The sequence below is a fragment of the Trachinotus anak genome, unplaced genomic scaffold (genome assembly GCF_046630095.1).
Source record: "Trachinotus anak isolate AG129_WGS33_773 ecotype Australia unplaced genomic scaffold, CSIRO_AGI_Tana_v1 ptg000011l, whole genome shotgun sequence".
Classification (NCBI taxonomy): Eukaryota; Metazoa; Chordata; class Actinopteri; order Carangiformes; family Carangidae; genus Trachinotus; species Trachinotus anak.
Window position 1 is genome coordinate 21,522,854 of NW_027273862.1, and position 26,907 is coordinate 21,549,760.

General features: G+C 38.5%; 1 long non-coding RNA gene across 1 annotated transcript; it reads left to right on the forward strand.

Annotated features, from left to right (window-relative positions):
* The first annotated feature begins 19,135 nt into the window (after positions 1-19,135).
* LOC139628445 (uncharacterized) lies at positions 19,136-23,083 on the forward strand. The gene is made up of 3 exons (XR_011692780.1): positions 19,136-19,273; positions 21,350-21,552; positions 22,199-23,083. It is a non-coding gene; the product is annotated as an uncharacterized lncRNA (long non-coding RNA).
* Positions 23,084-26,907: the final 3,824 nt, after the last annotated feature.

Genomic DNA, 26,907 nt, shown 5'->3' on the forward strand with positions numbered 1-26,907 from the left:
AGGTGAGGCTGGAAATAGTAAAGATACATTTAATGATAGTGAAACAGAGGTATAGTTAGTATTCATGAGGAGACACTCCGACGCCCATTCTACTGTGGAGGGACATGGCTGGCCAAACACAGCAGCTTGAGGTAAATGCACAGAGGTAGTTTATAATGTTTGGGGGCCATAAACATTCTGCCCTTGGCTCTTCCCTAGCAGACGGACCATGGAGAATTTTACTACTGCCATAAAGCATGTTCATCTTCTGCCTCTCCTCTTGCTTCCCCTCAGTTATAACACACACAGAAACATGCACGTACACAAACACACTCACACACGCCCATCCCTGTCATATTTCACAAACACCTTGTGCATTAAAATGAAGTGAGCAGGAATGCCTTCTGTAAACAGAATAGTCTACTGTTCTCTTCACTGATGCACTGCTTGTCTACTCAGTATAGGGCTGACCCCAACCAAAGATTTTCCTTGTTTCCTAGCCATTAGTTCAAACCATTACTCAACTATCCGTCACGCATTTCTAATATTAATTTAATTATTTAAATAAAGATTTTTGGGGGGCATCACTGGCAGAAGTGGTGGTGATTCTGAATGTGTCAGAACAACCAGCAAGGAGAACATTAGAGCAAGCAGCCATGCATGGAGTACCACAGCTTTTATATAACAATAATAAAGTTTGTTTATATGGGACTTAATCATACCAGAGAAGTGCACACAATGTAAGAAAGGTAAACTGTAAAAAATGTTGATAGTAGATAAGTTCATATGTACAAAAATTAACCAAATGAAATAGGGTTGTAAAAAGTCTTTTGATTAAAAATAATAGTAATAATAAGTTTTCAGAAGTGATTCAAAATATTGCAAATCTGAAATTATCAAGGAGGTCATTCCAGAGGTGATGTTTGTCACGGAAGAGACACAGTGGAAAGAAGAGAACGGCCTTCATGTTTTTTGTAGACAAAGTTTTACCTATCTGATATACAAGCTTATGCCTTAGACCCATGGTAACTCTAGCAATGACAACCTATGAGCTGTGGTTCAAATGTGGTTTGACATCATTAAGTTGGATAAATGTATGTCCACACCCCAAGTGCAGGATGAGTAATCAAAGATATTTAAATTTTTTACCTATACTGCAGCAACAACACCAAATAAAAAGGTTTTCTTGTGTATCATTGGCAGCACTAAGCTCACTACTGCTGAGCAGCACTCCTGTCAATAGGTAATGAAAACATGCTGCACCATCTTAGATTTTTCATGATTTCTATTGACACTGCACTTAACTGACATCAACATACCTATTTCCACCACTCTCCCTGTAGCAATTTTATGAGCCACTCAGTGACTGGAATATCCAAGTTACAAAGGATGATGTTGACTGGATGCGCAGTTACAGTGTGGATAGTTTGGTGGGTTTGTTGCTGGTATATACACGTGGGCATTGTGGAACATGAGGGACTGTCACTGGTACAATGAAATACAAAAGCTCCTAAGCCTCCAGAAATGTTGCACTCAGAATGACCATTAACTATCATTAATTACTGACATGTTTTGTAATTGACACCTACAGTTGAGGTGGAGTGGTAACTATGGTGATTATGCACTTGTGAAATCACTTCCTAAAATCTTTAGTATTTCCTCCAGTTATAACTCAGATAATGATAATGATTCAGTTGCAGTTCTGTACCAAAGAATTAGGCTCATAAAAAAAAAATAATAATAAAAAAAACAGCGCATTAATCTATTCACACTAGAACTTGTGCATTTTTAAAAATCACCCAGCCAATATGAAGAAGAATATGGATATCTGGTACCTAATTTACTATAGAATACTCTTTTGCCTGTAGGTTGAATGCTTACCCCAAGTCACTTCAGACTAAAGCATCTACCAAATGAATGTAGTGTTATTCTTTGTGTGGTTAAATTAAAGTCTTAATGATAGCCTTAATTAAGTTTCTATTTTAAGAAAAATGTTTCTCAGAGGGAAGTGAAACCTGTGGGAATTAGAAAGATGCTGCATTAAATCTACTTTATGTGCAACTCTCTATACTCTCTGAGGCCTGGTCCAGCTTTACTCATAACCAGCAATTCTTTATTGAACTTCTCTAAGGGTCAATATAACTTTAATTGAAAATAATCCTGAAATATACACTACCTCCCTGTCATGTTTCTCCCGCCTACTGTCAGTAACACATCTAGAAAACTGCAATCAATCAGTCAAACTGCAGTCATAGGCATAAGTGAGAAAAAGACTATTTGCCTTGTACAGCCATGTTAGCAGTACAATGAGGCAGTATTCTGACCTAATGCTAATGTCAGAATGCTAAGATGCATGTAATGATAATGCAAACATGCTGATGTTTAGCATATATCAAAAAAAAAATCAACATTGGATAGGCACAGCTATATGTTTGACCCAGACTCAGGAGTTTGTTAAGGATAGAAGTTTGTCGTGCACCAAAATCGGCGACTAGAAGATTAGCTTGTTACTGGTAGTGACTGACACAGTGATAGAGGCTGTGCTAATGAAAACTCTCGCTCTGTGCACTGACAAGGTTTCAGTGACCAGTGAGAGAGCAGTGCATATCAAGGTGGTTAGTGTTTGATGAAACATCGGGGAGGCCCAGTCTCAGATGAGGAGTCTGTGCACCACATCAGTGACTAGTAGACATATCGGAACGGTTAGTGCAGTTAGCATCTTTTATTTGTTTATATTGTTAACTTGTTAATGACAGTGACTGACACTGTGTCAGTGGTTGTGCAAATGCTCTACTTTATATTATTACCCAAGGCATAGACTATGTGATTTATAATTTATATATTATTTATGATTTGTTTTTAAAGTTTCTTTGTGTTTGTCACTGCTTGAAGAAAAGTACATAGATCAGCAGTTTATTTAAGATGTTATAAGCTCATAGACTACAATATCAGAATCCGTAAAAATATATAGATATTTTTTTTAAAAGCAAAAAAAAAAGAAATGTGGTGGTACTCTCAACATCAGATAGTATACCCAAATTCCTCATTGTCTTACTATGCAAATAGTCCTGCCATCAAAACATGGTAGAATGGTAGAATGCAAACATCCCTTCTCTGGCTGGACCAAAAAACAACGTTTCAGTCTTATTTGTGTTAAAGTATTTCAACATCAAGGAGTAAGTGTCAGTTTAACGTTTTTACAAAACAAAAGAAGTCTGTATGCCTATTTAGTGAAGCTATGACCAAGGGCCAGAAGCAGGTCAGGCACAGATCCCTGTGGAACATCATATTTAACCTTAGAGTACTCTGATAGAAAACCATTCTACACACAGTGTGAACAGGTAATAGCCAGAACAACGTGTAGTCCTCATTGTCAAATGTAGGACAAGTGCTAGATGAGTTTTCACAGCAATTAACCAATGTTTACTACCCTGGTGAGTGCAATTTCAGCAGAATGTTTACATCTGAACTTGGATATCAAAAGGAGTGGACGGACGGGCTTTGAGTTGGTTAGCAGACACTTTTTCCAACAGTTGAGACATTAAAGGATAATTATGAATTGGCTCATAAATGCTATTATACGTGGATCAAGTTTAGGACTGAGAACAATAATAAGCCATTTTCTCATATGAACTCCAGCCAATGTTGCTGTTACAAACATATAGCATATAACTGCAGATTGTCTATGTCTCACCACCCAGAAACACTCCATTTGGTTTTGGTAAGGGGCAGCACCTGGGTAGGGTACACAGGAGGCAGGACTGGCAGAAAAGTTTTTACATCACAGTCCCTTGTCATACCTTGAATTCGTCTGATGATTTCAGCAACTGTCCTTACCACCAGGAGTTCAAGAAGTCATCTCTCCAGTTAGACATTTTCATTGGCATCTTTGTGTAAATTACCCTTCTTCTTCACCCTTGCATGTTTGTATCTTTCTGGTTTTGCACCAGTCTCATTATAGAAACGTCATCAACATACCAACATACTCACAATGACCTGCTCTATTCACGCATGGGCTCAATCGGACAGTACACAGACTTTCGACTAGGAAAATGTCAGGGTAAAGTATTATTAATGCCCACTCTAACTGATTTGCATTCTAACATACAGTTCCTCCAGGTAATGTCTAGATTACTTCAGGGTTGCAGTGTATGAGTGAATGCAACTATAGAGTTCAGTAGCTAGTTGATGATATTGAGAAGTGGACCTTCCAGTGCAGGTTCCAATCATTTATAGGTAAAATGCAGTCATTATACATTGTTTGAATCCCTGATAAGAGCAAAATTATTAGCATCATCAGCTACAAGCTCTAAAGGGTCAAAAAATAATCTATGAACAGACATGTGTGTTTGACTGTGATCTGCATTAATGCACTGATTAAAAAAAACTATTAAATACAAAAACATATCCATTATTTGCATTTGGTTCCCTGGATTGCTGAGTTGCAGGTGAATTATATCATCTCCAAAAATGACATAATTGTAACTGGCTTTAGTCACCCAAAACCAGAACGAGAATGACCCTGAATGATCCCTCCAAATTTCAGAAGCGGTTGGCCTTCTGATGGCAAATCTACTAATGTACTGCAGAGAGAGAAGAAAGGTGTATAGCAATTAAAAAATGTCTGTCAATGAGAAAGTTAAATAACGATGACAGTCTGCAAGTAAGTCACCATACAGCATGTCTCTAAGGGCTTCACAAAGACCAGTCTGTTCATGTCTAGTTAATCAGGTAATTACAGAACAATGTAGGAAATAACTAATTATTTTGATGTGACAGTAAAGTATTTCTGCTGGCAGGTACAATAAAAGGTAATGTTAGTCTTTATATTCTCTAGTGAAACTTATAAATTCACAGCATGTGCAACTTTATGCAACAGCATCAGTGTCCTTAAATCACTCAATAATGTCAGTTATTTTCCAGTCAAAACTTCCCTGTGACTCTCAGACAAATAACTGGTTTGCTCCTGCTGTTCTCAAATGAACCCTTTTGAATTTTTAAGAGTGCACCTTCAGTCAACATTGCAACTCTCATTTTGATCAGAGTGACTTACCCCATTCTATCACACATTCACATCCATTCAAAAGCACATTGTGGCTGGTGGCCATCAGTGTCCCTGTTTGTAGCTGCTTCTAAGGCACAAACTACTGCTTTGTAGAGACATCCCACCCTTTGAAGGCCTCTCACTCTGCCAATGTTTCATCCACAATGGTAATTTGGCTGTAGGGCCAGACTGAAAGAGAAAGGTTCATCCCCGTGCAACTGGCTGACCAAGATTACCTTTAGTGCAGTTATAGTTCGGCAAAAGTGATTGGAAATATCAAGGTTTGACCTTTTTAAAGACCACCTCTCTCCCAGCAAGATATTTTAAAACTAAATAGTAATAGCTTCTGAAAATCTGAAAGAAAAATTCATCTTTGTATAAAATTCAGCTGTCTAAAGCTTGCAGACTGAAATTTCAAGCTAACCTTTCATACAAAATTCACAACTGAAGCAAATAATTCTTAACCATAAGTGAAAAAAAATGATCAGCATAAAAGAGCTACCAAAGCTGTTATGATTAGATGTGTGGCATTTAGCATGTGTGGGAAGGCCTGCAGTATTTGAGCTGTAAAAAGCATCGGCTCATCAGTTGGAAAGCTGAAGGAAGCAGCAGGTGTGTTCTTGTTGCTAAGCAGCACCAGAAAATTAAAAACAAGAGCACAGTTAAAAACAAGACTCAAATAACATTTAAAACTAGAATTACCGCCTCTTGGTTGTAGACCTCCACCAACCAGCCAAGTCACAGGATATATGGTCTCCCCTTCCTGAGTTACAGCATTGAAAAAGGCCAGAAGTGTTTTTGCAGAACATTATGAAGTGAAGTTGACCTTTGACCATTAGGATATAAAATGTCATCACCTCATTATTTTATCCTATTACACATTTGTGTTAAATTGTGCTATAATTTGCAAATGAATTTGTGAGTTATGGCCAAAAAAAATTTTTGTGAAGTCACTCCGACCTTGACCTTTGACCTTTGACCACCAAACACTAATCATTTCAGACCAAGTGAATTTTTGTGCAAGATGTAATAAACTCCATCTGGGCATTCCTGATATATGACATTCATAAGAATGTCAGGTCACTGTGACCTTGAACTTTGCCCACCAAAATCTAATCAGTTCACCTTTAACCAAAATGAATGTTTGTGCCAAATCTGAAGAAATTCCCGCAAGGTGGTCTTGAGATATTATGTTCAAGAGGCCAAAACCATGTTTTATGAGGTAACCAAGACCTTTAACTTTTTCCCAGACGTTTATTTGTGCTGATTTGAAAGGAAGTAGTGGGCACAAATCAGCACTGTGTTGGTCAGATTTTGGAGTGCACCTGTATTTTTACAACAGAGCCCTCCCCACTTCAATCTAACACAGATAAAAAATAAACGCAGAAAACTCTCATGTGAAATAACCAAAATTGACCCCATCATTCACAGGAAGAAAACCAAATAAAATTTGTCTTGTTGAATTGTATTCTTGTATTTTCGTCTGTTGCCTCTCAGGTGCTTGTATTATTTCTGTGTGTGTGTGTGTGTGTGTGTGTGTGTGTGTGTGTGTGTGTGTGTGTGTGTTTGTGTGTGTGTGTGTGTGTGTACACTGCAGCGGAGGGGTTTGACAACCTATATAATAACATGAGTTCATTTCAATGTAATCGACCATTACACTTAAAAAAAACATTTAGATATTAGAAATTAGGTAAATACGACACTGACTAGAAATATCTGGAATTACCATTTAGGTGATGAATATAACCGTCTGGTACATAAGGAAATTATACTGGGAAAAATATATACTTAACAAACATTTGCATAGATTGCACATTTTTATTATTCTAGCACCATGTGTATATTTACATCACCTCATTGCGTAAATCAAAGAATAACTGTGCTTGGTTCCCAAATGAATGAAAAAAATCTGCTAACCTATTGTAGAAGCTCAAGAAAAACCATGACAGCTTGGCAAAGGAACTCAAAACAAACCTCTCTACATCTTTAGAGACCTCCCTTACACCTACAGTTAGGCCCAAAAGTCTGAGACCATTTTGCCATGTCAGACTTTTGGACCCCAAACTATACGGATGTCTCGATACACCATCAGTGCTTCACAGCTGTTTTGATTTCTAAAAAGCTGAAAAAATGGTGCCTGACTGTTATGGCAGTTTCATCATTCAGCAGATTCTTTCATATACCAGTTATCTTAATAAGTGTATATGCCTCTTGTTTGGATTATGCCAAATTTATGACTATGCTTCTATCCTCTATCTGAAATGTAGATACACATTATTTAATTGTTGGAGGAGACATTGACTGTGTTATGAACACCCAGTTGGCTGGCTCAAACTCCAAGGTTACCACACTCTAAGATGGCCAAGGCACTAACATCATTTATGAAGGACTATGAAAGTCGTGACCCAGATGACAGAATTTACTCATTCTTCTCCCACATATAAACCTACTCAAGGATAGATTATTTTTAATAGACAAAGCCTTGCTACCATCCATGCACTCCTCAATATTCAGCAATAGTCTTATCTGACCATTTCCCTTTATTACTTGACCTCAGATTTGATAATCCATCAGCTGCAAATTCACGCTGGAGAGTCAGTGTATCATTACTCTTTGATGTTGCATACTGCACTTCAATATTATGAGCAATTGAGAAATGTATATGCTTTAACAAATCAGATTAAACTAATTCATCAGTACACTGAAACCCTAAAAGCTTTTCTAAGAGGTAAAATTATCTCCCACTCTGCTTGCTTCAACAGCTAGTGCAGAAACACATAAAAGAACATGAAAAAATATATGACATTGATCAATGTGTAATTTTCTGCCACTAGGGGTCTCTCAATCAAAACGTTAACAAATATGGAGTTTGGTGATGTTGTGAAGTTCTCTCAGAGGGGCTAGGAGCCAAGCTGCCGCTAACCTTTGTTCAGCTTGTTTCTCTTCTAATTTAGGATCCAGACATCCGATGACTACAATCCTTCATCAGGTTAAAATATATAATTACATAAACAATTTGGCTTACAACTGGATAAAATTCCGTTTTAACCACTTCTGTCAGACAATTACATTGGTGATGCATGCACAAAGGGACAAAGGGGATATGACACCAATGACAGGTGACCAAATGAAACTGTTACCTAGATTAAAATCACAGATTTCTCTAGTATTGAACAGTGCTTGAAATATTTGGCTAAGTGTAAGAACATAAATAACACAGGTTTATTCATTTTTGACATTTTAATATAGAAAAGTTACATATTATACCTTTAAGTAATATTGAAATACCAACTGTTGGCAAACTAACAAAGGCAAACTTGATGAATGATGGAAAAAACACCAGGACCAGATTGGTCGGTCCTGGTGTTTTTTTTCCACGTCAGAGTTTTATGAAGAAAAAAAATAAATAAAAATAATAATAATAATAATAGTAATAATAATAATAATAATAATAATTCCAAGCCATTAACTTCATTACAACTATATATGTTTAATTATTTCCTATCCAATGACTGTAAAAAACATTAACTGAAGCCTCAATCAGTGTAGGTGACCTTTACATACCAGACCCTGTCAGCTATGCCACTATGATAACTCAAATTCTGTATTTCCCAATAAGTTCTTCAGCCAAACAGCTCATACAGGGTCAGATACTCTTTCTAAGCCTGCTTAATTTCATGTTTTACTACTGGGCAGCAAATACACAAAAAATACTCAGTTGGCTATATGTGGATGACTTGCAAACCACACAGTTAAAAAAGTTATTTAAAAAAATGGATACTTAATACTATACCATCTGTTTTTACCATCTAAACTCACCTCTGCCTACACGCTTTGTAATAACAAGGGTATCATATCATTCAGAGACCTGTTTTTGGATGGTAACTTTGTTGACCTTTGTAAGTCTGACCAGTAAATTTAACAAAATCATGTCAGAAGTCTGAGGTACACATGTTGCACCCCATCCACCTATTACTGCTTTTATATTTACATTATGTGGCAACCTACCCTCTCATATTCTGGTAAAGTATCTACAGTTCCCATTGCTTAGAAATGCACTTTACCACCACTTTGTATCCTTTACTTCTGTAGTGGTGTCACATGTTTGAATTCTTTGCTGAACAAGTTTACCTATTTATGCTAACTATATACTATATGTGCTGTGAGACTATTTTAGTTCTGCCTTTTTTCATCTGTATGTACAGTATGTCTGTGTCTCTGTGTCTCTGTTCGATCAACCAGACATGTTTGTACTTTCAAATGCTGTATAAATATGATGTGAAAAAAAACAGACATTTGCACTCAACACCGCCTTCCAGTGTATTACTGGATGCTCAGCCGGCACCCAGGGGTATAGCAGTTTGACTGGCATGTCTGAGCAAGCCGGAGAAGTTGCTCTGGGGTCTTGTTTCCAAGATAAAGTGGAGTCTATACAAGTTGTGTTAGTTCATCCTTACAGCAGATTAGCATGTTATCTTTTCAAAAAAGTCAAAGTGATCCCTGCAAGCTATAGTGTCACATGTATAGTGATGAAATCTGACTGCAATTATGTTTAATCACTACATCTCAGGGTTTTTTAACTGTCATCTCCACCAATGGCAAGTAATAAGTTTCTGATGTTGAGCATTTGGGCGATATAGTCAAATACACAAAGCCCTTCACAAACTCACTGCAGACAATCCCCATATCAACTTTTTCCTCAGAATTATATTGCATGCATTCAGCTCTGTTTTGCAAGCTTTCGCATAGTGAGAGGAAGAGTCCAGTCTCCCTTGAAATTATGTTAATACTGAACAACAATACAAGACACAATTTATGTCCAACTTTAAGTTTCAGTGGAAGTAGTGTGTCCCTGATTTTACAACCCTGGAAAGTTATTGCAGCAGCAACTATTTCATCTTGTGTTGTGACAATTGTGAAGTAGAGAGCAGAAATACAGTAGATTACAAAGCTGAACCTGATCAGCTTTTTTTGCTGGACCCCATCCCCGCAATGTGTTGGCATCCCCACTGCACCAATAGACTGGCTCCACTGAAACAAATTTCAGTTGTTCAGCCTAACATTATTTGCCTCCAGTATGTGCTATTCAGAGGTACCTGGTCAAGAACAGTCTTTCAGGATATCAGGCATCATTCCCAGAGGATTACCAAACATGAAAGCAAGAGTTATCCAGACAACACAATAGAACTGGGCTTGCTCAGCAGAGCAAACAAAACTTCCCAAATTGACACAGCACATATAAACAGTGAATTTAGCAGCGTAACAGCAAGTTGAGGAGAACAGGCTGTGCTCCGTCGGATAATCACCTGTATTAGACTGTGTGGAAAATGTGATATAGTGCATTATGTTAAATTGTGAAATCTGTCCAAAGTAGATGTGACCCCACCATTTGTTTATATCTAAATACGCCTCCATATACATGGGCCTTTAACCAGGCTTAATTTGGAATTTTGCAGAATCGTCCAATATCATTTTTCCTTTCAGGTGGAAAGGTTTAAGAGGGTTGATGATTATAACTAGAGAGGTTAGTGCAAGTTTTATATTCATACAATGTGCAGCGCCATGTTAAAGGCTGTCCGTTAAATGCTGAAGATGCATTCACATCACAACTGACAAAGATGCCACTATTACAGTATTATCACACCGTACTGCAAAAATACAGTACACACACACACACACACACACACACACACACACACACACACACACACACACACACACAAGCAGCAATCACATAGTCCAAGTGAACAACAGATGACTATCAGTGCCACATCCTACAATCCCTTTCCTCCTGCTGTGGTCTTCTTCTCTCCAACACATAGCGCTCAACTTGAAGGAATATTGCTTTTCTGATATCTCACAACGTGTGACCTTGCTCACAAACACTCTCACTCACCAACTCCAAATCAAAAACAGGATTCACACACACACAAACACACACACACGCTGTAGCCCAGATGAAAACAGATATGTCCCTGTCATGGCAGATGTACTACTTGTCCTCAGTGAGCTTTGAGTCTAAATCAAAAATCCATTACTAGTTTCATTTTTTCATTGGCCATAATAGGCCCAAATCAGAGATCAATGCATCATGGTGAGTTAATAAATGAGTGGAGCAATAAAAATTTGGCTGATGGGGATGATCATGATTATGTAGTATTCTCCCCGCTCAACAAGAATAATTTTTATGACACCAATTCAGTTGGCGCTCTTTGATTAAACTAAAAGACCAAGTTGGAATGAAACTGAAACTGCTGAAAATGAATGTATTGACATTGATGCAGTTGCTATGTAAGTATGAATTGATTTTTATTTTCTTTGCTGCATTTGATGGTCATAGCGAAAATGGAGGAAAGCCACATAATGAGGAAAAATCGGAGCAAGAAGATGGATAATTTCTCATATAATAGACCTGACTACCATCTTTGAAGGACTCTTCTGATTTCTTACAGCTTGAGTCTTGTTTTGTGCTGTTATGTATGATTGCATAGTACTCACCAAGACCGTTACTGAGTCCTGAGAAAATCAGATGGACAAAAAGCACTTTCTGGGTCGTAAACAAGCCAACAGTTTAGCCAGGTTATCCAAACCAGATGTAAGGCCAAAAGCCCAAAAAAGCAGTAATGATCCAGAAAAAAACAGAAAGTCTGTCTGTAAACTGTGATGATGTTTACAAAAGACAGCTTGTGTGAAAGTTTTACTGTTCACCTTGATTTTCTCTTCTAAGAAAGTCGGCTATCTGGGGAGTTTATATAAACGCAGTGCGATCATCTTAGCGATCATGTTTCGTGCCTTGTCTGACTTTTTATCTTCTGTCTTTTCAAGTCTCAACAACAGCCCTGCCTCCTAGAAATTATGTTTATGTAATACTAATTTGCAAGACCAAATAAGTTTGACAGATTATATCTTTTGTCAACATAATGAGGAAATACTTTTAATGAATGCATGTGCAAAGTTTCACAATGTTCAAGGAGAATACGACATAATCATGACCATCCCCATCAGCCAAGTTTTTATTGCTCCCGTCATTTAATAACTCACCATGATGCATTGATCTCTGATTTGGGTGTATTATGACCAGTGAAAAAAAGGAAACTAGTTCATCAAAAACATATCTGCAAAACATTCATTAACAACATCATTAAAGACCTTACAATACCAAATCTGAACATGATTAACATTATCATTTAGGTACTTGCAGCATTTGGTTAAGGTCAAGTAAAGATTGTGCTCTTTTTTGGTATTGAGAAAGTCAACTTTAAGTACAAGTTTAAGTTTAATTCACATGTAACCAAAACCTTAGCCAAAGTCCTCCTGTAGCCTAAAGCTAACCACACATTGGACTCATGATGCGAACCGTGGTCCTGAATGTTAAAACACTCCATTTTATACAGAAACCATTCATCTAGACTGCCTCCCACATCCTTCATTTGAAAAAAAACAATCCAGGAAGCAAATTATGTTTCCTTCAAAATGTTTTTGTGAAAACAACTTACTTTTATACAAATAATTTCTCAGAGAAAATTAGCTTGTATTGGCTACGCTGAAACCCCATTTATTTGGTTGAGTATCAGGAATTTAACTTTTCCACTCACATTGTGCAGTCTGCTCTTTAGCTGCTGTGGTACGAAGGTTAACACCTACAGCGGCTGTGTGTGAGTTCCACCAGGGACAGAAGCCCATATTCAGCCCTGTATCTCCACAGCCTGTTTCTAAATTCTGATAGCCACAGTGAGAGAGAGACAGGACAGTCAGGGAGAGAGAGGGGATGGCCTGCAGCAAAAGGCCATGCAATAGATTCGAACCTGCACCAATGAGGTTAAAAGGGAGCGTTCACGATATCCGCTCTACCTGATGAGACACCGCAACATTGTACTGGAGTACATATGTTTAGAAGGCAACCACTGACACTGACGTGTATTTTCTCACAGCATACACAGCTCGTCAGTCTACTGCTCATTGATGAACTTTTCACTTGACATTACATGATTCACAGCACCTATTTTTTTTACGTAGACTACACCACTGATGAGAGGCCCATAATACACAGTAACAGTTCTGGCAAAACTGTGTAAAAACATGTTTCAGGTTTCCACCACTTTAAGGTTTGATTTCTGCTTCCCAGTATTATTCATTACTTGTTCAAGTGTAGTCAAGCACTTTTGTCACATCTCACCTGCACTGCCTCACAGTGTCGACCACGAGTAAATTTCCATAAAGCTTATCTTCCTCAATATTATACATAATGAATAAAAGGGGTCTGCAGGATGTGGAGCAGACACTGATAAACGTGATCAATGCCCTGAAACGACTCAGTGCAGTGTATTTTAAGACTATCGAGGGTTTATGTTCAGTCCCATTAAACTGAGCCCACTGTTAGTGACTTGACCTTCAGCTCCTCTGTCAAGAGCTGGGAATCCTGGGAGCTGGGAGTTAAAGTGACATCTAGCTGGCATCCGCTGGCAGCAGATGAGGAAGAGGTTTAGATGTGTGCATGAGAAAGAGATATTAAATCCTAAGAACCGAGAGTGTGACTGACAGCTCCACCACTCCTCTTGTTTCCTGTTCTTCTTCATAGATCAGCTTCTCCCTTGTTGTTTTTCCCTCTCGCACACTGTCATCTGACAGTTAACTGCACAACAGGAAGCTTTCCACTGAGTGGGTTATGATTAAATAGCTTCTTTTTTTTTTTTTAACAGTCAAATACTTATGCATACAGTTACAGAAAAGAAACCAATATGTTTACACAAGAAATCAAGCATGCAAAACACATTTCTAACAAATTCAGACCAAGAGGGGCTTTAGGTGAAAAGAGATCATGTCAAGAAGAGGAGCTAAAATCTTAATATCTTGGTGTATTAATTCATTTATTTATTTGTTTGTCAGTCACTCTTTTTAAGTGAAACTTTCAGTAGCCTGCAGAACAATTGGCATCTTATTTTGGAAATTTAGATCTTCTAATTGGAATTCAGCTCACTTCATATTGATTCATTCAGTAACAGATGGTCACAGACAGGGATGTAATGGAGAATAAAACCCCCTTAAATCTTTTTTACTTTTTTATAACCCACCAAGTGTATTTGTATTTTCTTAATTTATAGTAAAGATCTGTCAGTATCAAACTGTCAGGTATGAAACAAGCACTTTATAAAACACTTTTTCTGTTATGCGAACTTAAAGCTGCATTTTTTTTTTTTTTTACAAGGGAATACAAAGGACAAGCCGGTTTCATGCATCGTTAAAGCTATTGTTGTCAAGATCTAGTATTTTTGCCACAAGATAGTTGCTGTATATGTGTTGCGTTGAACAGTTCAGTTCACATCTCTTCCTCATACTTAAAGGAATTTATGCAGTAAAAGCATTGCCTATACAGTACTGTGCTACTGTTGAGAAAAGTATGTCAGCACCGCAATGGGAAGCCAAGTAAGTTGGCATCCCTTGAGAATATGGCACAGATTTAGTCACTTCATGCCACTGCAAAACTATGAAACATATGATCTGTGGAAAAAAAATTTATTATGGAGGCTTCCGACAAATCAATGAAAAGTTAATCAAGTTAAACACCCAGGAGAGTGCTCATGATATCAGCTATCCTGCCTTTGTAAGACGAGTAGCAGTTAAGATATTTAATTTAGGTAAGATTATTCATACTGAAAATAGGAAGTCAAACTACTTTGAAACTAGACCTGGACCCAAGAAGAAGCAAATCTGAACGTGTGTGTGCAGGAGAGACATGGCCACTGAGCAGACATATTGGTCCTGAATGAGAAACTGTATGACTTGGTTCTTGATTATTTGTTCTGCTATGAAGAACAAATGGTCCTCCACTTAGAACATGGGGGCTCCCTCTCTCTTACCCCAAAGCAAATGGTTTCTATGGTTGTATATATATGGACACACCGCAGATGTGGTTATGTGGTTACACAGTAGTGCTTGCTGTAAAAGTAATGTGCCTTGTGTGCCAGAATGCAGCTGTTTGTTTTACAGACAGGCCTACTGAGGTTGTTTGTTATGCATGTTGCATACAAAAAATGGGTGGGGACCATTGCATTTTGAATAAATAAGGAATTTGCCTATTCATTGATTTGTTGATTTGACAGCTGTTTACTTAACAGTCTTGAAAAAACCATCAGTGGAACGAAACGCCAATGTTACCTTGCTTTCCTTATATTTCTATGACTCCTTTTCTTCCACTGGAGTTAGCATGCTAACCAGCTCACCCAGGTCCAGCTGGCCCAGTTCGTCCCTTTCTGATATCAAGTCACTGTCACATCCAATCTGCCCTGAAGAGGCAGCGCTGCTCAGAGGGCGTATTATCACCTCTAGTCTTGTAAATGGAAGCTACAACTCTTAACAAGACTGGTGAATGAACAGCTGTTAATGCTAACATAGGCTATGCAGCAAGACTTACAAATAGCTTCTTTAAGCTGGGCTGTTTAACAAATAGGTAGTTGTATTATCTACCCTAACATTATGAAATAATATGTATACTATAAGGAACAGGGGTGCATCAGTTATATTTGCACCCTTTACGAATGTTCTGTGGTTTGTTTTATTCCTTATGATCTGGGCTCGGTGACAGAATAGTTAATACACTCTGTAATTCTTAAGATAATTTGAAAGATTTTCTTCAATTTGATAGATTTTCAATTCTCTGCAGACTGAGGTAAATATTAGCAATATTAGTTCTATCCCATTAGACTTAAAGTTAATTTGATTAATTGTATTTTTTGTGCTGGATATTCCTGGAAATAAATTACTTTTCATTTTGTTTCTATTTTCTGTTGTTTTTTCTTGTGCCTGTGATAACTGATTTTCTGGCCACTCAAGGGCAGCAGAAACAAGCTGTAAACACAAAATGATATTTTATCACTTCATAAAGTTGATAAGGTGAACTTCTTAGAAAAGTCATCAAGCAACATTATCACACATTTGAAGTCATGTTTCCTGCGAGCCAATGAACTCTCCTTTTAGCTCCATTCTGCTTTTCATCAATTTCTAAAGGACATATCTGGCTGTTTAGGAGCTAAATGCTCCACTATGTTCACCAGCTAGTCGCTAACTTTGGTAACCCTTTGGTGCTGAGCAGGTAGTGTACAGTGACTCACATATAAGTATTTGAGTATTTGAGAAACGTTTTTTAGCAAAGTCATATTATTGATGCTTGAGCTGTATATTTTGAGACTTTTTTCTAGGTTTCCCATCTTGAAAAATACAATCGTATAATCTGAACATTTGCATTGTCATTTAAGATAAAGCAAGTGAAAAAAGAAAAAAGGTCTGAGATGCAATTTTGAAAGCATATCTATGGGTGATAGAAGTATTTTCCCATTTAGTTTCCCATCTGTGTGGGTATGACTGTGTGTGGATGCATGTGCACATGAAGATACTTCTTGTGGGTATTTGTGTGTGTGTATGTGCACTTGTGTGAAAATTATGACATCACTTGCATGCAAGGTTTTTCACACACACACACACACACACACATACACACACACACACACACACACAAACCCCTATTTGGCCCTTCACAAAGGCATACACGCTTCAAAGGCACGAGGTTTGGATCAAAAGCAGTGGGTGCAGGTAGGTGGTGAATGTACACAACACTCTCCATGGCTCCGCTCCCTTCATCTATGGCTCTTTTCATGTCTATGCTTGCAGGAGCCACATTCACTACAACACATGAATCTTAATGTGCATAACTGAGCTCAAATCAAATGAAACTGTGGTTCAATTAAATCAGATGTTGGAACCTGAGTATAAAGCGGTACTTGACCCTGTGCCTTGGGTCATAAACATCTTTTGATTTGAAGGACTGAGCTGGACAAAATGTGGAAAGACTCTGTGGATCTGTGGGCCTTCAAAGCTTAGAGCCTTTGAGAATAGTCTGCTGTACAACCTCAACAGTATTTACTTACAGTTCACATCACAAGTTACCCAATGCTAACGCCACACACAACTCTTGTTTAGCAGGAAATTATCCACATCTGGCCTTCAGCCATTACTTTAATATTAGATGAAGCCTGACCTGAAGCAACATGGTGGAGTGCTTCATAAAAACTTACATGAAGTGGCCACTTATAAACTCCCCTGCTCGCTGCCCAATTCACACAGTCCTTCAGCTTTCTTTATTCTAAGTTTGACTTGTGTCCCTTTGGGACCTGAAGGTCAGAGGCAGCAGCATGAATGTCCCTTCCACCTCCTTCTCTCCTCCCCCTCCTGTCTCCACACTTCACCCATGGGATGCAGGGAGGGTGAAAGAGGGTCACACAACTCAAACATATGGCCAACTCTATGTCCATTCGCAAAGACGAATGGTGTGTTCGTATCAAAATCTATACTCAGTCTAAATGTAATTTTACGGTGCAAACAGGTATCTACAAGCTGAATGATGAATTGACACAATAATTCTGTTGAAATTGGATAAAATTAAGCCCTTAGCAAGAGATGTTTGTTTTCTTTTTTATATTTCAGTCTGTACACGGAGTGAATTTAATAACTCACTGTTTATCCTTTGTACCGATGGGTACTTGCATCTCATTTTTGAAAATATTTTGTACAAATATGATTGTATTGTATTTCTATGTAATTTCTATTTTAATTGCTTACTTTCATAACGCTTACCTGATACACTAAATTGTGCAATTGTATTTTGGAAAAAGACAGTTGAAAGTTGAGAAGTTTACAGCTGTGTCTTTATAACCAAGTAACATTAATCATCGTTAACCTGATAATATTCATAAAACTGCCTTCCCGACCCTGCACATTTCTCCAGATTCATCTCCTCACATTCTGTCTGTATCTTATTAAAGGCCAAATGGAATGTGATTGATGACAAAATTCCTTGTGATTAAAAAGACCTGTGACAGAGATGGTTATGTTGTAGGAAGAGTGGAGAAATGTCACCATGATGCCTTTAATGGCTTATTTTCAAATCACCTCTGAGATTTACAGGATTGCAAATAATTTAATATGCCAGGCCAGTAACGTTGTTTTAATAAGCCATCTAAAACAATTTATTGGATGTTCTCTCACAATAATTCATGAGGGTCATGCATGTTTTATGAACAATCAATCAAACTCAAAGACCAGCAGGTTGGATAATGAGGAACTATTGAGAGGAATGAGGCCTATTCAAGCTCAGAGACGGAAAAGGGACAAATACCTTTCTCTACAAAGTACCTTGAATATCACATGGTCGCTAATGTGAATGTGTGTTTGTCTGAGTGTTCTCACAAATACAGAAAGGCCCATATTTGTGTGATTATTTGTGTGAGAGTGCGTGTCCATTTCTTAAAAACATGCAGTGCACTATTGTATCCATGTCGGCTTTATTTACCCAGTAGGAGGAGAAGGTAGGTGGCACAGTTCAGCAGAATAGGAGCAAGACTGAGACTAAGCAGCTCTGTGAGAATTTGAGCTAAACGCCACCATTAGCATGCTAACTTGAAGATGTTTAGCAGATGTAACGTTTACCATGCTTTTACCAGAGTTTAGCCTGTTAACATGCTACAACATTTCTTAATTAGCATTAACCGCAAAATACAGCTGAGGTTGATGGGAATGTCTTCAGATTTGCAAGTGTGTTGTTATAAACCAAATTGCTGGATGAATAAAAAATTTAAACTTATGGTGGCTCCAGATGAAACATAAGAGCATCAGTATAACGGGGAGCAGGGAGCTTGTTTTTTTTCTGGTTTTTTTTTTTTTCCTTCGGTGTTTGTAAAGGTTGGGGGTAGGACTTCGGCTGTTTTGTGAAATAGTTTCATCTAAACTGGGGTGGAAAAACACGAGCAAGAAGTAGTCAGCAATGGGCAGAATCTAGAAACAGGCACAAAAAGCAGAGGACCAGGCAAAAGGCAAGAGTCAGGACGTCAAAACATACAGACAAAAACAGGTTAAGTAAGACTAGAAAGCTGTGATATAGAAAGCACAGTGAACAATCTAACAGAGTGGAAACAGACTGCTATATATAGTAGGAAGTAATTGGGGAATGAGAAACAGGTGAGGAGGCGATGTAGGACTGGAAGGGTCAGGGTTACTGCGGGGCAGATGGGAGTGGCAGGGTGTGAAATGACAGGCGAGTTAGTGATATTAGGAAAAGGCAGGATGAGAATGAATGAATAACTGAATGAACTGTGACAATTACTTTCCAACGAGAGGAGAACATGAATTTGTGTATATGAAGACTGGAATTTATATTCTTTATCTTCTAACTTGAATTCATTTTCCAGTCCCTTCATGTGTGTAAGTAATCCAACAATTCATCCACTTATTCTTATTGAAAAGTATCTTAAAAATGGTTGAATTAGAGATACATTTGTGTTTCAGTGAACTCTATTTCTGTTACATGCCATTTGTTACTCCCAGTCTTGTACATACAGCACTAATCTTCCCCAGGGGACGTGCAGTCACTTGCTCTATTACCTGCCCATTATTGGGCAAGCATCCAGACTTATGTGGCCATGCTGTAGGTAGAGCTAATCCTGCAATGACACAGACAGTTAATTGATTGCAGTCTGATCTCTATCCAAGACTCTCCCGCAAGGTGGAAAATAGTGGCTTGTGAGAAGAGAACTTAACCTTCTCTCAGTGAATTGATTGAGAGAGGGACAGAGCAGGAAATACTGTCAGTCCATCCTGGCTCAAGAGCGGATAAGCATCCAGGGACAATTACTGACATGACATTTTGTCACCGGCATAGCACTGTTGTACTGTCATTTGTTTAGAGAGTGTGGAGTGAGGCAGAGAGAGCATTCCAAGAAACACACTCCTGTCAAAGAACAATCAGACAGATCCTCTATGATTTCTGTGTTTTACATTCATTTTCAGTTCCATGTGGCAACACACATGATGCAACATTGTGCAATGCTCTGCTTCAAAGTGATAAACTTTATCCCCCATCTTTAAACCCAAACTATGCACCATTTTGACATCAACAAATTTCTTTGGTAATGTGGATCACCCAAGAGAATTTATCCAGCAGGGATCATCCTAAAGTGATCAAGTCTGACAGACGGAACATCATCTATCAAGCAAACTCTCAATTTGCAAGAGCACGGTTCAAAAATATAAAATTTGCATGATTAAATATTTAATAAAGGCAGAAATAAGGATGTCAAGAATGATTTGATAAACACAAGCTAGACTGAGAACACAAGGCTATGGATCCAATAAGCATTCAGTCAAAAACTGACTTGAGCAAAATTGATTTTAATGACATTTTGCACATCTATAAACTCATGCAGAAACTACCACTGGGGATGAGCTTCAAAGCAGACTTTGCCCCTGCTTCTGAAGAAAACCGTGTTACATTTAAGGGCTCAGTATGCTTGAAACAATCTAGGTCGTACAACGTGATGAGCAGGTCTTTTGAAGCATACTGACGTCCTACGACTGATGGAGAATGTTCAACATGATGACAAGAGGAACAAACTTTTCATTGAAACATCATGAGACCGATTCTTTAAACACTGTGGGAATTCAAGGCTGAAGCATATTTTCCTCTGCACTTGGAAGTGCCCACAATTGCTGTTTTGTGACCATCTGAATGACACTGTTCAGAAACATTTTTGTTGCTTTAATTAGTGTTAGAACACCTACAACTATGCCTTCAAAAAGTGTGACCTTTCAGTATAGGAAAATGTGTTTTATGCAAAGTCTTTCACACATTAAAGGAAGTTCATTCGGCTAAACCCTCAGAACACAGATACATTTCAATATTTCAAATTTAAACTAATAAATGTATATACATTTTTAGACGATACATCTGTAACTACAACTGGCTCCAACCTCATTTTTCCAAATGTTTTATCAGCTAATAGATATTCCCTGAGCTGTGTGCTATGATTAATAATGGCTCTGTAAAGGCTTTCCTCAGGAATAACACATAAGGGATGTTGGTTTATTCCAATGTAAAGTGTGAAGGTTCAATTAACACTGAACCCAGTGTCCCTATGTTGCTATGCTGCAATGAACATGATTGACAGATGGGAGTGCAGGAGAAAGGTTAGAGGGGCTTTGGAGGTAGCGGCGAATTATGGGATGGGAGGGGCCAGCTGGGAGGCGGTGAGCACAGATCACTCTCAAGATCACACTATGCCATCCATACCAATAGACTCATGCACAGACATTGCCATAGAAATCTCCAGTTCAGTAGGTGCACTGCACATGTGGATGCACTTGCACACATAACACAAATCAACACAAAGGGCAAAATGTGTTGCTTTTCATTGCTTCTTTGACTGTCTTTGTACAAACACATTTACACATGCATCAAAATAGGCATGCACGAGCACATTCAGGCCAGATCTTATGTTGCAGGATGGCAGCGTGTTCCCTGGTTGCAGAGCGGACGGGCAGGGTCAGCATCATCTGTGAACTGTGACTCATGCTGACATTGTCTGGATGGTCAGCTATGATGGGGTGGCATGCTGCGACAATCTCCAGGTGACTGTCAAGAGGATGGTAGGGGACCGCAGTTTACGAGAAAAATGAAGACAGGTCTGGGCACAGCAGAAAAATAGGTTGGTGTGAAATGTATAGAACGTTTCTGCAAAAAAAAAAAAAAAAAAGCTTGAGGGAAACAGATGCAAGAGTTACATAGAGAAGACAGGTAAGAAGAAGAAGAAGGAGATATTGTGAGGAAAAAGCACAGAAAAGAGAAACCATGGCAGAGCACCAGAGACAAAAAGAGGGACTAAGAGAGAGCAGTAAGAGTTAGAGGAGCCTTTTTTTTTTTCTTTTTTTTATTTGCATAAAAAGCCTGGCAACAGGATGAGTTGAATAGTGAGCCACAGTCTTGTCATCATGTCCCTTTTTCTTCCCAAAACAACCTGTTTGATGTGTGCAGAGTAATATGGTGAACAGCGGGGGGTATCCAGAGCATCAAAGAGAATTTAAACCACACACTTATTACAGTGTCCTCATATTTGTGTGTGTGCGTGTGTGTGTGGTGATAGTGTGTGTGTCTGTGCCTGCATAGCAGCGACTGAATCCTTGTGTGTGCCAGCGGATGCATGCAGCACATCACGTCACTTGATTGTATCCCTTTGCCGTGTTGTGACAATTATCAACCAGCAGGTGTTCTGAGCATGATGTGGCTTGTTGTTCCATCATTGAGTCTAACAGAGGAAATAATAACAATGAACTCATCTTGATGATCCATGACAGAGTAGCCAGACCAGGGACGACATTTGTTTTCTGCGCGGCTCTGTCGTGGCTGCTGCGTTCACGCATCAGCGAACACGCTCCACTCTCTGGTGGAGGGAGGAGGTGTGGAACAGCGTGAGAAAGGAACAAGGAAGGAGAAAGTCACTTCTACCCAGAGTGTGTTGATTGATGGTCCACTCGGTTTGGCTCAGAGCTTACATGAATAAACACATCGCGCTGGTGTTTGCTGCACACACACACAATCTAAATGCAAACCTTTGATTGTAATGAGATGAGATTTTTTTTTCAAAATTACTGAAAAAAATGTAATCTGATTATTGCTACTGCTCGAAGGGGATTCAGTTATAATTGAATTGTTAATGTGATGCTTTGAAGGGTACAGATTTGAACAATGGATTTTTCTTTCCCAGCTGCAGAGAAATTGAATACCACAAGTGACTGCACCTTGTTAATTTTCTTAAAGCATAGATTTTTATTGTCAACCTTGTGTTTTGCACCTTATACAAGACAGAGTAGGTAAGAAATGTATGTAATCACCTAATCAATAGTTGCAATTGTCATCTCTACAGAACCTTCTCCAACCTTTTCCCAGTGTCTTACAGCTCTGCTCAGTGTATTATGGACATTAATATTCATTCATAATTATGAGAAATAGATTTTCAGGTTTAGCTTCTCTCTGTCTCCCCCAGGCAAAGCCCATACTGAAACCCAATCTTGTTCCAGTATTGGCCAAGGCTGTCGTTGTACCCAACAGCTTGTGAGGATTAGTAATTGAATGAAGCATTGTTGAAAAATTTGCAAATATGCATAGTCATATTTTTGGATGAATAAACATTAGTAAAAATCTACTGAGACTTGTGATAGTTGTTCCATTTCCTAATAAAAGTGCACTACTATTCCAAACTTCAGTTTTCTGAATTTATCTTTGTCATGAACCAGCTTGTGATAATTTGTTTGATTTTGAAACTGAAATATTTTTTGGCTTTTTTGGGACAGTGGAAACATGCCATCAACACAACATTGGTATATTATCACCTTTTATATATAATAAATTGTTAGTAAACAGCTGCTTATATATACATCCGGCCAATACAGAGCAACATTATTCATTCAGAGCTGTGTTTAAGATGAGATGATGAATAATAAAAAAAAAAGGCTCTGTTTCAGTCTTTACTAACTGCAGGAAAATATCCAGCTCATGCTCCAGTATGCGAACCAGCTAGTCGCTAACCTTTTCTGTCAGCTGTCTTGGAGCTGGGCGGGTAGCATGTACTGTTTTTAGAGATGAGGGGAACTGCAGAGTCAGATGATAATTCTCAGTGGATTCTCCTTTCAGTTATAAGCAGTCATGTGATCCATTGTTAATGTAAAAATATTGATTGGAGTCAGTCTTATCATGGCCATACTCTATACGTTGTGGGTTGCATAACATAAATTGTCAATTAATTGCCTAAAATAATTCTTAACTCTCAATAACTCTTTGGTTCTGCAAAGATATCTCATCTGCAGCGTCATTGCTTGTGTGGCGGTGGCAGTAAATGATCTTGTTACAGAAAAGACTCAACACAGAGGTTTTTTGATTATGTCAACAATCCGGACAGGCAACAGAATGCACCACAGGTAGTATAAGTAACTAGAGAATCTTACAAGCAGACTGCTTGTTGTTCAACAGCTTTCATCCCCAGACATCATCTGACTAATAGCTCCCGCACAACGTGTTCGTCCATCATGATGCTCACTAGTTAGTTTCATTTAAGTGGATTAACTAGCTAACATAATTCCATCCATACAATGTCAGATTAATGAACTTTCAGTAAAAGCTGAAATGCTTGTGTAAAGGGTTGAAATGCATGTACCCCTTTATATCTTTATTTTCACTGCAAGATTTTCTTGAGCAGGCTGCTAACATTTGCATATAGATATAAAATGACCCCATGTTTACTTTCCTCACTGACAGATGAAAATGAAAAGACTGGATCAGTCAAAGCTCAGCTTTGGGAAGGGAAGAGGTAGACCACAAGATGAGAAGACAGAGAGAAAAAGAAAGAGTGAATGTGATGGAGATGAGAGAGGAAGAGCAGGTACTGCTCACTGTGCCCAGAATAGGATTACCATTATGTCCCTGTGCTGTTTAAAACAAGCAAAACTGACTAACCAGATGACATTCAGACAATATAGACCTTATTACCACAGAGATATATGTTCTTTGGTAATTACAGTGGAATTTAGCAACATTTATTGTATAAATATATGATTGTATAAAATAAATGTTGTTTATGTTTACGTGTATGTAAAGACACATTTGTAGAATTCAAATCCAAAATGATGCAAACTCAAACCCTAAAGTTTAAACAGAGGGGGCAAAAAATACAACTGAGGAGGCTAAGCCCCCTTAAAACCATAGCCCCGTTTACACTGGTCAAAAAGAAAAAGCTAGAACATACTAACATCTGGCCTTTGTCAGCAATGTGAAAGTGTACAACTAGCATTTACTCCTAGGTCATGTGCCTCTGCAGTAGTATTTATTGGCTCCAGCTCAGATCAGCAGTGACATAAACATGACAGCTGGATGAACCTCTTTTCCGTGTTGTGACATGTTTCAGAGCACACAGACACTGCAAACACACCTGACACCTGCCCAGTATGATACTGCAGAAATACCACAATTACACCTTCCACTGAGAGTGAGCTGCACTCAGGACTGCACTCAATAAGAGATTTGATCGACGGATTTTAACAGTCTGCACGGTGGCTAGCTGCTCACTCTTTTCATGGTTTTAGGACAGTAACCCTTTCATTTCATTTCAACTTGATAGAAAATTAGGCTAAAATTAAAATTAGAGAATAGCCATTAAATGAAAAAGGTTAAATATAAAATTTTAAATGTTGATGTTTGGCCTTGAAGGCCCTGAGGCTGGCTTTACTTTTGATACATTGCGGCAGGAGACACCAAGAAAGGGACAGGCAGTGAATACAGAAAGATATATATATATATATATATATATATATATATATATATATAGAGAGAGAGAGAGAGAGAGAGAGAGAGAGCGAGAGAGAGAGAGAGAGAGAGCGAGAGGGAAAGGGAAGAAGGGAAGCAACAACTCAGAGGGACCACACAAGCAGAGCAGTACTGGAGGAGACCAGGCTGGAGAAGAGGTGATGAGTGGAGAGAAGAGAGAGAGGAGAAAGCTGATGTCAGTCAAAGAGACATATCTCTATATGAATTTAATCTAGCCAAGTTTAGAGATAAACCCCTAATAGATGAAGATAAGTGCTGCCTTAAGGATAAGTGCTTAAAACATAGCTACTAGTTAATGCTCTACTGGTGAAATGCTCATGCATTTATCCTACTGCCCAATGACATGGTTTTAAAGCTATTGTTACCCAAATTCTGCCCTCCAAACTTCTTAAAATGCACATGTAGATCAAGGAAATCTAACTTTCAAGACCCTGTGTACAGCCATGGGTCTAATGTGCAACTGTCCTGCTTTTTATCATGTTCTGTTATGAAACAGAAATTTTAAAAAAAAGACATCATCTGTAACATCCTGCATGCTTCTCAAGCTGCCCCCCTTTAGAGCCAATGGAGCATAGTGTTAGTTCAGGCGGAGCAGTGGGGCTTGCATTAGCTGACTGGTGTCAGCTGCTTCCAGTCATTTCCTTCCAGTTGCAGCACGAAAATTATAACCTGACACTTCACACTAATACTCAGCTGATGCCTTCATGCCAACGCACACGTCTCACCTGTCACATCTCTCTCCACCACCCTAACCCTGGTATTGTTGATATACTTATAATGTTCAAGTTTTCAAGTTTTGTTGGGACTGTTGCACAGTCAGCTTCACTGGTTGCCTCTGGGTGTGGTGTTATCATCATGATCACAAGGAGATGAACACCTTTAGAAGTAATGCAAACTATTATCTATAACTATCTTAAAAATGCCAAGTAATACCTCTCTGAGATAGTATGGAGAGAAAGACAGTATTCACTGAGTTGTTTTAGATCACACAGGTATTCACGATACTGTGGCCTCTATCATACATCCTGTTGGTCCGTTGGTCTCTTTAGGGCTATGTGTTGACAGAGAAATATTTGCTAATTAATGCATGAATTATCTTAATTATGACCTCATTAGCACACCTGATTATGTTTAATATATCATGGTGATTATAGCAAGACATGCTGCTCTGCTTATTAAGACAGTGGGAGAGCTGAGAGAGAGACAGGCAGCAGGGGAGACAAAGGACACAGCTCTGCAGGGTTTTCATCCCATGCCAGCGGGGTTAACAGTGTGTGGTCTCTCAGCTGAGGGCAAGAAGTACCTACTCCTGGTTAGTCTCACTGAATCTGAATTGATTTTAAATGATGGCTTCACGCAGACTAAAATAACAATTTTCTCACTTACCTCCAGTAGCAGGTTTCACTTTGTGATGCTCACAGCAATGAAAAAAAAATAATAATAGAAGTAATAGATTAATGGAAACATGTGTTTCCAGAACCAGTGTTCCTGTTTCTCTGGATAATCCACAGCAGAACACGTTGTAACATTGGTAACTGGGCCTAGACCTATTTCATTGGTTTAAAAAAAAAAAAAAAAAGTGAAGGCTGGATTATGTGGAGTGACGGGACTTCATTTCTGGAAATACATGTTGCTCTTGAGTTTTTTTAAGTCATTTTTCAATGCTGAGTGATAAAATTCCATTCAC